This window comes from Panthera pardus, unplaced genomic scaffold (assembly GCF_024362965.1).
Source record: "Panthera pardus isolate Hobbes unplaced genomic scaffold, ASM2436296v1 HiC_scaffold_16, whole genome shotgun sequence".
In the NCBI taxonomy this organism is placed as follows: Eukaryota; Metazoa; Chordata; class Mammalia; order Carnivora; family Felidae; genus Panthera; species Panthera pardus.
In genome coordinates, this window is record NW_026526721.1 from 136,253,873 (window position 1) to 136,266,253 (window position 12,381).

Genomic DNA, 12,381 nt, shown 5'->3' on the forward strand with positions numbered 1-12,381 from the left:
TATATGCTGTTAGACCGTTTCTACATGCCATTGTGGATTAAGAAAAGTTTACTTCTGGGGCGCGTGGGTGGCTCAGTCGGTTAAGCATCCGACTTCGGCTCAGGTCGTGATCTCGCGGTCTGTGGGTTCAAGCCCCGCATCAGGCTCTGTGCTGACCGCTCAGAGCCTGGAGCCTGTTTCAGATTCTGTGTCTCTCTCTCTGACCCTCCCCTGTTCATGCTCTCTGTCTCTCTCTCTCTGTCTCAAAAATAAATGTTAAAAAAAAAAAGTTTACTTCTTCCTTTCCCATTCACAGGACTTGTAATTTTTATTTTTATTTTTTAAAGAAGATAAATTTAGATCCCATGCTTCCCTTGATGGGAAAGAGGAGAAAGTAGTGAAGGGTCTATATTAGAATCCGGGTTCTAAATCTACAAAGCCAGGAGTCAGTTTTTGAGCTAGGAAAAGAGAGCACAGATGTGATTTAAAGTTTGTAAGTATTCAGGCTAGGATACAAAAGCTAATGGAAATAGGATGGCTACAGAAAGGAGGAGGCAGGGCAGGTGGACTTTGATGGATGCTTGATTAGTTGCTGGTTCCCTAAAGGCCATGCTGTCGGGATGGGGGAATAAACAGGTCAGCTGTCATCCAGGTAAGACACTGCCTCACTGAGAAGAATTTAGACTCACAGTTTAGGTGAGTGGGTCTCAAATTGTGCTGTACAGGAGAGGCCTAGAGAGAGGCGCCTAGGGACGTGGGAAACTTGAGAATATCGAGTCTCTCCCCTCAGAATCTGACACCATGGTGCCCTGCCCCAAATCCGGTATTCATCTGATTCTGCTTTGTGGGTTCTGGGGACTACACAAATCCAGATGCTACTGCTTGAGAGGAAAGTTTGTCTCCATCCTGTGTAACTAGTTCTTGACCTAAACTTAATATAAGCAAGGCCCGTTCTTATTTGAAGGAGAAGTCAGTCTGTGTCCTGCTGCTTTCAGACCAGGGCTCTGTTTTCAGTGTTCCTCATTCTCCTAGAAAGCCTGTGTCTCTGCAAGGTGATAGGAATTAGGAGCTACATAAGGGCAGTGGAACTAGAAAGAAAGACTAAACAAAAGGGCAGATGTATGGAGGCAAAATCTTTGGGCCATCAAGAGAATGAGACAAGCCATATATTGAGAGAAAAATATTTGCAAAAGTCCTCTGATAAAGGACTGTTTTCCAAAATAGACAAGGCACACTTAAAACTCAAGAAAGCAAACCACCCAATTAAAACACAGGCCAAAGCCCCAAGAGGCACCTCCCTAAAAGAGATACACAGGTGGCAAATAAGTGAAGGGAAAGATGCTTCCCATTATATGTCATCGGGGAAATGCAAACCAAAACCGTGAAATACCATTACACACCTAGTGTCCAGAATCAAGAATATGTATGACACCAGATAGATAGGGAGCAACAGAGACTCTCTCTCACTGTTTGTGGAGATACAAGATGGTATGGCTACCTTGGAAGACAGTGGCAGTTTCTTACAAAACGAAACATACTCTTCAACGTTTTTTTTTTTTTTTTTTTTTTTTTTTTATTTATTTTTGGGACAGAACATGAACGGGGGAGGGGCAGAGAGAGAGGGAGACACAGAATCGGAAACAGGCTCCAGGCTCCGAGCCATCAGCCCAGAGCCTGACGCGGGGCTCGAACTCACGGACCGCGAGATCGTGACCTGGCTGAAGTCGGACGCTTAACCGACTGCGCCACCCAGGCGCCCCGAAACATACTCTTACCATACGATCCAGTGTGCATGCTCCTTGATATTTTCCCAAAGGAGTTGTAAACCTCTATCCAAACAAAAACCCGCCCATAGGTGTTTACAGCAGAGTTATTAATAGTTGCCAGAACTTGAAAGCAACCAAGATGTCCTTCAGCAGGTGAGTGGATAAATGAACTGTGGTGTGCAAGGCAAAGGAATATTATTTAGCGCTAAAAAGAGTTGAACTGTCACACCGTGAAAAGACATGAAACTTGAATGCATATTAATGAAAGAGCCTGATCTGAAAAGGCTACATGCTGGATGTGTAACTTCCAACTAATGGCAGTGTGGAAAAGGCAAAACTACGGAGACGGAAAAAGATCGGTGCTTGCCAAAGGTGGTTGCCAGAGGGAGGCGAGGAGTAGGCAGAGCGCAGAGTAAGGTTAGGGCAGGGGAACTACTCTGTGTGGTACCATAAGGTTGGTAACATGTCATGGTATGTCTTTAAAAAAAAAAAAAACGAGGTCGTGACAACTTGACAGTTGACTGCTTGTGGGAACTGAAAGGTAGACCTCAAAGATGTGATTGCATTTGCTGGCCTCGCACCTGGAGGGTGCTAACCCACCATAAGTAAAACAAAGCAAAACAAACACAACTCTACATTTTGTAAACTGGAAAATTCTATGGAGTGGGAAGGTATCATTTAGCCGTAAAACACATAAGCACAAAACCCACTGCTATAGCTGTGAGATGAAATTTCCCATAAGAGCAATTTCTTGTCCCACAGCTTGTTTCAAAGAGCTTTCTGAGTCTTAGGGTGAAAATAATATTTGATAGCAGTGAAATGGAAGAGATGAACTGAATTATAACTTAATATATAGACTTTTAAATTTACATCCTGAAGCATGACCCATATGCTTTTATTAACCAAGTGACAAGAGCAGACTTAGCATTTTCTTACACTGCTGTGTATACTTATTTTTCAAATGGTGGACGATTTAGAACTAGAGGAAGAGAGAGTATGTGTTTGTATTGGGGTTGCAGTGTTCTTAGGGAAGGAATGACAAATTTCTTTCCGATTAGCTCTTAGCAGGTAAGCATTTTAAGGTTCTCCCTAAAGAAGGTAACTTAAACCGGGAGCTAGCTGTCTTCAAGAAGTTTTAAGAAGGGCCAGAAGGAAATCGACTTTCCCTGCTAAAATAGCGAAATGCAATCTGGTTTCCATTGTTAGTATTCACTCCTTGTGTTTTCCCCCCTGGATTTCTTGATTAAGAAAAAGCTATTTAGAATGTTGACGAACCTTATAAACTCAATTTTACCAGTAACGCAAGATCGTGGTTAAGGTAACATGCAGCATTGACAAGAATAGCTAATTACGTCAAATTATAGCTTTTAAAATGCCAGATGGGATCTCATTTCAGTTGAAGTCCTGTTCAGGCCTCAGCTGGATTTCTAGTAGAAAACCTACTCTTTATATCAGGCTTGAACTTTTAACTGGGAAGGGAAAAAAATAGACTGTGTCGTAGAAGGACATGCATTGATGCTAGTTGTGTGGCATAGTCTGTTTTTTAGGCATCCGCGTCCCATGTCCTGTTGGAGACGTTGGTGGATGCCAAGCGATAACCGTGGAGTTACTTAGGAAGAAGGGTGGTTTTGTTCCGGTACCTCCAGGGGTCTAGTTTTCCTCAGAAATCTACCTAAGCCTGGGTTTAGTGTTTTATAGATAGTCACTGTTTCCGGTAGAGTTGCTGTGAAGCAAAATAGTCCAAAACGTATTGCCTTAAGATACCACCTCTTTCTCCAAGTTGGTGGTACAAGTGGGCAGTACTGCTGGTCTAGTCTGGGCTTGACTGGTACAGACAGACCTCTGTCCTGTGCCTGTGGTTACTTGGCTGGGGGCTGGCTTGTCGGTGATACAACACCCTGTGATAGGGCATTGGCTGGGGTGACTCGGTTTTGTTCGTGCCATTCTGCAGCAGCTTATGCTTTTTCTGATGCCAGCAGAAGGATTCCAAGAGAGATTGTGAAAACGCATTGGGTCTTCTGAGGCCTGGATTGGCGTATGGTCATCTCTCCTGCTTCTAGTGGCTGAAGCCAGTCACCGAGCCAGCTCAATTCAAGGGGTGGGGAAAAAGACTCCACATCTTTCTCCACACAGTCACCTTTTGAGGGAGGCGTAGACAGGGAGGGGTAGAGAATTGGGTTACCTTTTTCCCCCCCAACTTCCCAAAAACCCTTTCCTTCAAAAATCGAACTGCCCAGTGTCATGAAAGATATTTGCCTGTGTCTGTTCTCCTCCTATAGGCTGTTGGTCTATAGGGCCAGCAAGAAGCACACCGGTTCTCTTGGCGATTTCTTCCACAAATTGTAGTTCTCACAAGTAACTTCAAATACCCACATTATTTCTCAGAAACATTTTTTTCTTACTATGATTATCAACATAAGCCCTCCACTTGCCATTGCCATCATTTTCGTATTGCACAAATGCTCTCTAGAATGTGATGAATATTCGTTTGACATTCCTAAGCGAGCTTACATTAATTTTAGTTCCCCATTGAATTTCAAACAGGAGCCTCCACACTGACATTAAAAAATATTAACATTTGCAGTGGCAGTGCAATCTGCTGAGGCGTGGATTGTTGCTCTGACTTGCCACATCTTTCCCCTTGTTCTTTTTTTAGAAAGAGCAAAGCAGAGGGATTTGGCAGGGCAATTCAAGCTGCCACTCAGAGCAGCTCCAGAGACGGAAGGCTAGCCCAGACCATATTGCTTTCTAACTGGCAGCAAATCCTTCATTCAAGGTCTTTCTGCAAAAGGCAGTGTTAGCCAGGCCCCTCGCCCTTAGTGACGTCTGTCCTTTGTGATGGAGATAACTTCCCGGCCATATAACGACAGCTACCTTGAATTTTCCTGAATGTCTAAAAACGCTTCTCTTTAATCAGTTCTTTTGTCCCAAATAACATTTCCCTCCTTTGTTGTTTTCATTAATGCAGTTAGTGAAAAGAAACCAAGCTTCTGGTGGAGGTGTGGTGGGATAAGTTTGTTCATAACATGTTTTTCTTTGCTTTTTCTTCTTCCTTCTCCTCCTCTTCTTCTTCTTTTTTTTTTAATTGAAGCTTCTGTGCCCTTTATGGACAAGGCAATGTGCAATAGGGAGAATTTCCTTCTGCAGCTATTTTCCACCCCTTCAGCCTTGCTTATTTTTATCATGTCCCATCACCATTATTACCCATTATATTTATATCTGCATTTAGCGGGCAGACTTGCTTCATGTCTATAAAGGTGTAATGAGCAATTTGGGTTAATGATTTTCTGCAGCTGCTCAAACAGTTGGTACTAACGTCATCGTTTACGCCTTCCAGAGACATCTGAATGAGGCATCAGATGTAGACCAAATTGGTTTTGCCTGTTGGAGGAAGTAGAAGCATGGATGGGGGTGGTGTGTGTGTAGAATAACGGTTCATGCATCTTTCATTCCCCAATTGGATGGATACTAACAGTGGAGTCTCTCATAAAAGAATCTTTGGCATTGGGAGAGAAAAATGATTCACAACAAACACACAAACTTGTGTTGCCATCTTGATTAAAGGATATTGCTTTAACGGAAATCAGAATTTTTACACAGTTGTATGATTTATAGATGAACTTTTCAAATACATAAAATCAATGCCTGTTTATCCCTCTGGAGGGAGTAAAGAAGCTGGTGCAGAGAAAAGAACATTGGATTGGAAATAGAATAACTGGATTCGGTGTTTCTACTTGGCAAAATTTCAGCTGCGACCTTGAGCGATTTAACTTGGGATCTCCATTCCCTTCTCTGTGAAACTGGGAATACTGAATTCCTCCTGAGATGATTTCAGGAAAAAGGGAAAGAAGCACGTGAGTGCAGGATGTAGTGGCACACAAACCTTAGATGTTACTGGTGTAAGCTTCTGGAGATCTTTTTGTTCAATTGTGTGCCCAAACGTATCTGAAAGTTTCACCACATATGTAAAAAGGGTGTTTGACCGCCTTTGGCTTTCTCAGCACATTATCTATCTGAAGGTCTGTCCTGCCAATGTTAATTTACATTGTAGTCTTCCCTTTTCTCAATTCCTGGCTCTTCTCAAGATTATGGAAATGGCGTAACATAGTGACTATTTTACATTGTGTTACTTATTTTCATGCTTTAGGAATCCAGAGCTTGACAGGAAAGTAATTTAAATTTGGCAGCCTGTGGACTCACATAGGGACAGTTCAAGACAAAATTTTGAAAGAGAAATTTGTTCTGAATTTCCTCCCAGCCCTGTCTACCTCTCGGAAATATACCCGTGATGAGTGTGGATTCCTTAAAACTCTTTCTGTACCAGCTCCCTTCCCTTTTAGGAGATCCTGTGTTCTGAGCCCTCCTGGATTTCCTTGTACCATAACTTGATCTGTGTTCTCCCCAATGGTCAAAACCATGCCCCATCTCTAATTGACATCTGCAGCCCAGAGCCAGGCATATATTGGGCTTGTTAAATGAATAGACATGACTATGAGGAGATAGCCAATCTGCTCAGATAATTGGAGCTAAAGGGTTAATTAGTGTAAATGATTTCATGGATTGTGTCTCCCAGACTTCAAATTTGCCTTCTGGCTGGCACCTCGCAGAGTCATAATCTGTGGAAGTGGCAGATGGTGAGAAAGTTTTATAATCCTGGGGCAGGCCTTGGAGGTGGGGGGAGGTAGGCAGATTTTTCTGGACATGTAACCTTGATAGGATCTTACAGTTTTGTTAAGGCTGGAGGCATACTCTAGTACTTTTTTGGTTGAAACAGAAAATTTTGCCCCCTCCTCCCCCCATCATCTCAAAAGTTGCTTGGTACATGTTGTTGCAGTTTTACGAGTGCTCTGACAACTAATGACTAATACTTACTAAGCCCCAATTTTGGCAGACACTGGTGAAGAGGTTTGGCATATACTAATAACTTTGTAAAAATCTTAATAAAAAATTCTATATGTAGGATGGATATATGTGTGTGTATATATATATATGTGCGTGTGTGTGTGTGTATATATATATATATATATATATATATATATATATTTATATATTTTAGAGAGCATATGTGAGCATGGGAGAGGGAGAGAGAGAGAATCTTAATTAGGCTCCATGCTGCTGTGCTCAGCATGGAGCCCAGTGCAGGGCTCGAGCTCACGATACTGGGATCATGACCTGAACTGAAATCAAGACTCAGATTCTCAACTGACCGAACTACCGAGGTGCCTCTCTAGGTGCTATTTTTAATTTCTCCTTTATTGGAGGGGAAACCAATATACAAAGAGATTAATGAATTATTTATCTTTAAGTAGGCTCCACTCCTAACGTGGGGTGGATTTGAAGTCCTGACCCTCAGGTTGAGTCACATGTTCTACCGGCTGAGCCAGCCAGGCACCCCAAGAGAAAAATAAAATTGCATAAAATGAAAGTCAGTAAAGGGAAAAGCCAGGAATCAAACTTGGATATTTTCGCTCCACATTCTGTGTTGCTAACACATGATAATGGATAAGAGCACAGAAAAAAATCTGTTTTCACATGATGCTGAGATAGACATTTCCTGGAGACTCAGAGGGGACAACAGCTTGATGATCAACAAATTGTTGTAGGTCTTTCTGGCACTCTGAGAAATACATTTAGACTGTAAGAATTGGGAGAAGGGAGCTCAAAATTCCTAGCAGCGGTTCCCTAGAGACCGTGCCTCTGTGTTGTGTAGGACAGGAATGTCAGGATGTGCATGAAGCCATCTTTGGAGTACAGTACAGGCGTTTCAGAGACGCGATTGTGAGAGGAATTTTCACCATCAGGCAACACGGTGACACACCCTCGGGAAAAGGAAGGAAGTAAGAATGTACACTTGCATTAAACACCCACTCTGGACCCCCTGGACCCCCTGGAGATGGGCTGAAGGAGTGCTCTCAGTTAAAATCAAGATTCCTTGCAAGAAGTGATGCGTGGTCTGACCTGGCTCACACATGAATGGTCAACAGGGCTGCCCGATTCCTTGCCATTGGCTGTGACTGTAATCACTTGACCTGAAAGACTGTTCTAGTTGCTATGGCTGCCATCAATCATCCCCAAGCTCATTGGCTTAACACAACTAATCATTAATTATCTCTCACATTTTCTTTGGGTCAGGCATTCAGGAGCAGCTCAGACAAACACTGTAGTGTGGGGCTTATAATGATGTTTGCACTCTGACCGTGGCCAGGATGGAGGTCATTTCCCTTCTTCACTCAGGTCTCGAGTTGGGGTTTGGAAGCCAAACAACAGGAAGTGAGGCAGGGGCCTGTCAGGGGCTATTGTCACACATGCAGGACTTTTATGAGCCAACTTTTAAACTTTGGGTCACTTGAAATAGATCATAGTGGGAGCATTCGTACCATGGAAAACAGCAAATGTTATAAATCAGGGCTTTTCAGAATACTATTTTACCTGCTCGCCCCTGTGACTGGGGGCTCCTTGGCATCTCTTTGTATCTTTATGCGGTTTCTCCTGTAATATCTGTAGTGTGATGGCTTCAGGGCAGCCGGACCTCTTAACTCATCAACCAGGACTCCCTAGGTGCAAGTCTTGAGGGGGAGGGAGGGAGGGAGGAAAGGTTGCAGCTTGTTAGGACTCAGCCTTGGAAGTCCCATGGCACTGCTTCCGCTGTAGTTCCAGGACCTCCCAGATTTAGGAAGGGGCAACATAGACCCTATCTCTTGATGGGGGGGGGGGGGTGTCAGCACAGTGGAAGGGTGCCATGTAGGTGGTAGACCTTGTGCCGTTGTCGTTGGAGAAGACAGCTGTCACAAAGACTTCAAAAAAAAAAAAAAAAGAAAAACCTCTTAGGATTATAAAACCAATGTTCATTGTAATATATGAGGAGAAAATTAAAAATTACCTGCTGTCCCGCTCACCTTCAGATAGGCAGCAATAATGTCATGGTCACAGTCTCACTATAAATTTCACTTTAAAAAAATTTTTAAGTGTATTTATTTTGTGAGAGAGAGGCAGGGAAGGGTAGAGAGAGAGATTGGGAGAAAGAAAGAATCCTGAGGAGGCTGCGTATTGTCAGTACAGAGCCCGGTGCGGAGCTTGAACCCATGAACTGTGAGATCATGACCTCTGCCAAAATCAAGAGTTGACCGCTCAACCAACTGAGCCACTCAGGGCCCCCATATATAAATCTCTTTGTGCATACCTACACATATAATTTTTGAAGGAATGGGGTTATAGCCTATACATTGTTTTAGTTTTACCTTTTGCTCTCTGTTTTACCTTTCTCCTTTCCTTATTTGCATCTTAATTCTAAAATATCTCTAAGATACCACAATAGGCTATCTCCAAGTCAAATGGTAACACTTCGGTTAGTTTTCTGAGGCTGCTGTAGCAAATTATGACAGACTTCAAATAACAAATTTATTCACTCATAGATGTAGAAGTCAGAAGTTTGAAATCCATGTTACTGGGCTGAAACCAAGGTGTTAGCCTGGTTAGACTCCTTCTGGAGGCTGTGAGGGAGAATCTGTTCTCTATTATACACTAAATTTATTTTGCTTACTTTCTAAATGACTCTACATTTTAGAAGACTCATATGGATATTTTCCACTACATTTTCAATGGAAGGCATATGTTGATAGAAGATTCTGAATTTGCAAAGAACTTTTGTTTTTGACAGGTGGGTTCTTAAAAATGCCTTTTATCTTGCCTGTAAGCGATTTCATCTTGCTTAAGAGAAGTCTTGATCTCGGTGACCACAGAAGGGGATATGCTTTGTTTGCCATGCAACCTGCTTAGGTACAATTGTCTTTTAAAAGTATGAAGAATAAGCTTAATCCTCATTTTACAAAGAAATATGAATTGCCTGCAAGTCAGAAGTTGTGTCTTCTGATTACTATAGTTCTGCTGTTGTATAGTGAGTGAGATTTGGTAAGTCATTTAATATCATCATTTCACTTTCCTGGATCCTAGTTTCTTAAGATACTTAGTTCTTGATAATAAGTTCCTTCCAGTTTTTGAATTCTGATTCTATGAGTAAAATCAGTAAATCTAACTTCAATTAATGAACATATTTACAGTCTTTTAGCATAGTATTTAATTGAACAACCAAACTTGAGACAAAATCTGTTCGTGTTTTCCCCCAACTATTGCTGTATAGAAATTTTGGTGGTTTAAAGTAACAGCCGTGATGTTACGCATACAGATTTGGTGAGTCAGGAATTTAGACAGGGCCCCGTGGAAATTGCTTTTTGCTGTTACATGATGTTTCAGGATGATCCATGTGACTTGAACTTCTCAGAGCATGGTGACTGGGTTCCATGAATGAGCACTCTGTAAGAGTAAAACAATGAGGTAGAAATGTTACAGCTTTTTAATACCTAGCCTTTGAAGACACATAGGATCATTGATACTGTACTTGATGTATTGAATCGGAAATAATCTTGGCCCAGGTTCAAGGGGAGGGGACATGGACTCCATTACGAGAAACGTCAAGGAATTGGAGGCTCTGTTTTAAAACTGCCACAGTTTGAAGCTATTTGCCACGAATTTTGTTTCTATTTTAAATGTATTTGAATTTTGAGAGGTGGGGGATAAGGAGAAGGCAAGGGACTAGAGGGCTTAAGAACACTAGAGGAATAGAATAGAGTAATAAAAATGTACAGTAATAGAAACTTTTACATAGTTAACAGTTGGTTAGTAAACAGTACCTAGTCTGTCACTGCTCTGGCATCATAGTCTTTTAAAAGGCAGTAATAACTAGGTAATGATTTTGTTTGGACACACACACACAAAGGTTGGTTCATATTGTCTTGAACATTTCATTTCTTTGTTATCTCTGTGGCCCCTGAGGTGATATTCGAATTTTCTTCCTAGACTTTGTAGCATACATGGTGCTTTTATGTAAATTTATCTTTGTTTTTTTCACACTAACATACAAATATACAAATTATTAAACCTACCTAACAATGAGGAAATAACTTTAGAGAGTGTATATCGCTTGGTCAGGGGTACCCTAGAGCTAAAATACAGTTCTTAATAAATTTAGTATTTCAGTTAGGAAGCCTTGTTGGCAAGAAATAGAAAATGGAATTCAAAGTGGCTTAAAAGCGATAGCAATTATTGCTGTCAGACATATCAGATTCCCCTGAGGTGGGACAGCTTCAGTGTTAATTTAGAATAACAGTGGCTTCTTAAAGGGCCCAGTATCTTTCCATCCGTTTCCTTTGCCATCCTCAGCTTACTGGCTTTGCCACCAATTCCACCCAAGGTCATAATACAGCCTCGCAGTCAAATAGGACAAGCCCAGCAGGGTTGTTTTCTCAATTGTATCTCTTTGTAACGTCGATAAAACCCATCCCAAGAGCAGCACCATTATCCCCAGACCTTGTCCTGGAAGATCCCTTGTTAAACGAACAACTTTGAAAATAGCCCTTGCCAACTCTATGGGGGCTTTTCCAGCATGAAACCGGTATGGTTAGATTGTTAGATGATCTTTATTGTGCTACGCTATACTGTATCCCTTAGAGAATTTACTGACTAAAAGGTAAATGTAGTAGGAAAACTAGTGCTAACTGCTTTAACAAATACCTACCACGCCCCCCACCCCCCTGCCTGATAATAGCTTAACGTAATAAAATGTTAATTTTCATTAAACAAGCTAATTGAGGGGACTCCTGGTTTGTGAGAGGTCTTCCTCCATGGAGAGATTCACAGATTGTCTCTTTCTTTTTTACTTTAATATTTAAAAACATTTATTTATTTATTTAAATATGAAATTTATTGTCAAATTGGTTTCCATACAACACCCAGTACCCAGTGCTCATCCCAACAGGTGCCCTCCTCAATACCCCGCACTCATGCTCCCCTCACACACACCCCTCATCAACCCTCAGTTCTCAGTTTTTAAGAGTCTCTTATATTTTGTGCCCCCCCCACCCCCACCGTGGTCTTCTGTTAATTTTCTCAGGATCCACATAGGAGTGAAAACATGGTATCTGTCTTTCTCTGTATGACTTATTTCACTTAGCATCACACTCTCCAGTTCCATCCACGTTGCTACAAAAGGCCATATTTCATTCTTATTGCCATGTAGTACTCCATTGTGTATATAAACCACAATTTCTTTACCCATTCATCATTTGATGAACATTTAAGGCTCTTTCCATAATTTGGCTATTGTTGAGAGTGCTGCTATAAACATTGGGGTACAAGTGCCCCTATGCAGCAGCACTCCTGTATCCCTTGAGTATATTCCTAGCAGTGCTATTGCTGGGTCATAGGGTGGATCTATTTTTAATTTTTTGAGGAACCTCCACACTGTTTTCCACAGGGGCTGCCCCAGTTTGCATTCCCACCAACAGTGCAAGATGGTTCCCATTTCTTCACATCCTCTCCAGCATCTGTAGTCTCCTGAGTTGTTCATTTTAGCCACCCTGACCGGTGTGAGGTGGTATCTCAGTGAGGTTTTGGTTTGTATTTCCCTGATGAGGAGTGATGTTGAGCCATCTTTTCATGTGCCTGTTGGCCATCTGGATGTCTTCTTTAGAAAAGTGTCTATTCATGTCTTCTGCCCATTTCCTCACTGGATTATTTGTTTTTCGGGTGTGAAGTTTGGTGAGTTTTTATAGATTTTGGATATGAGCCCTTTGTCTGATAG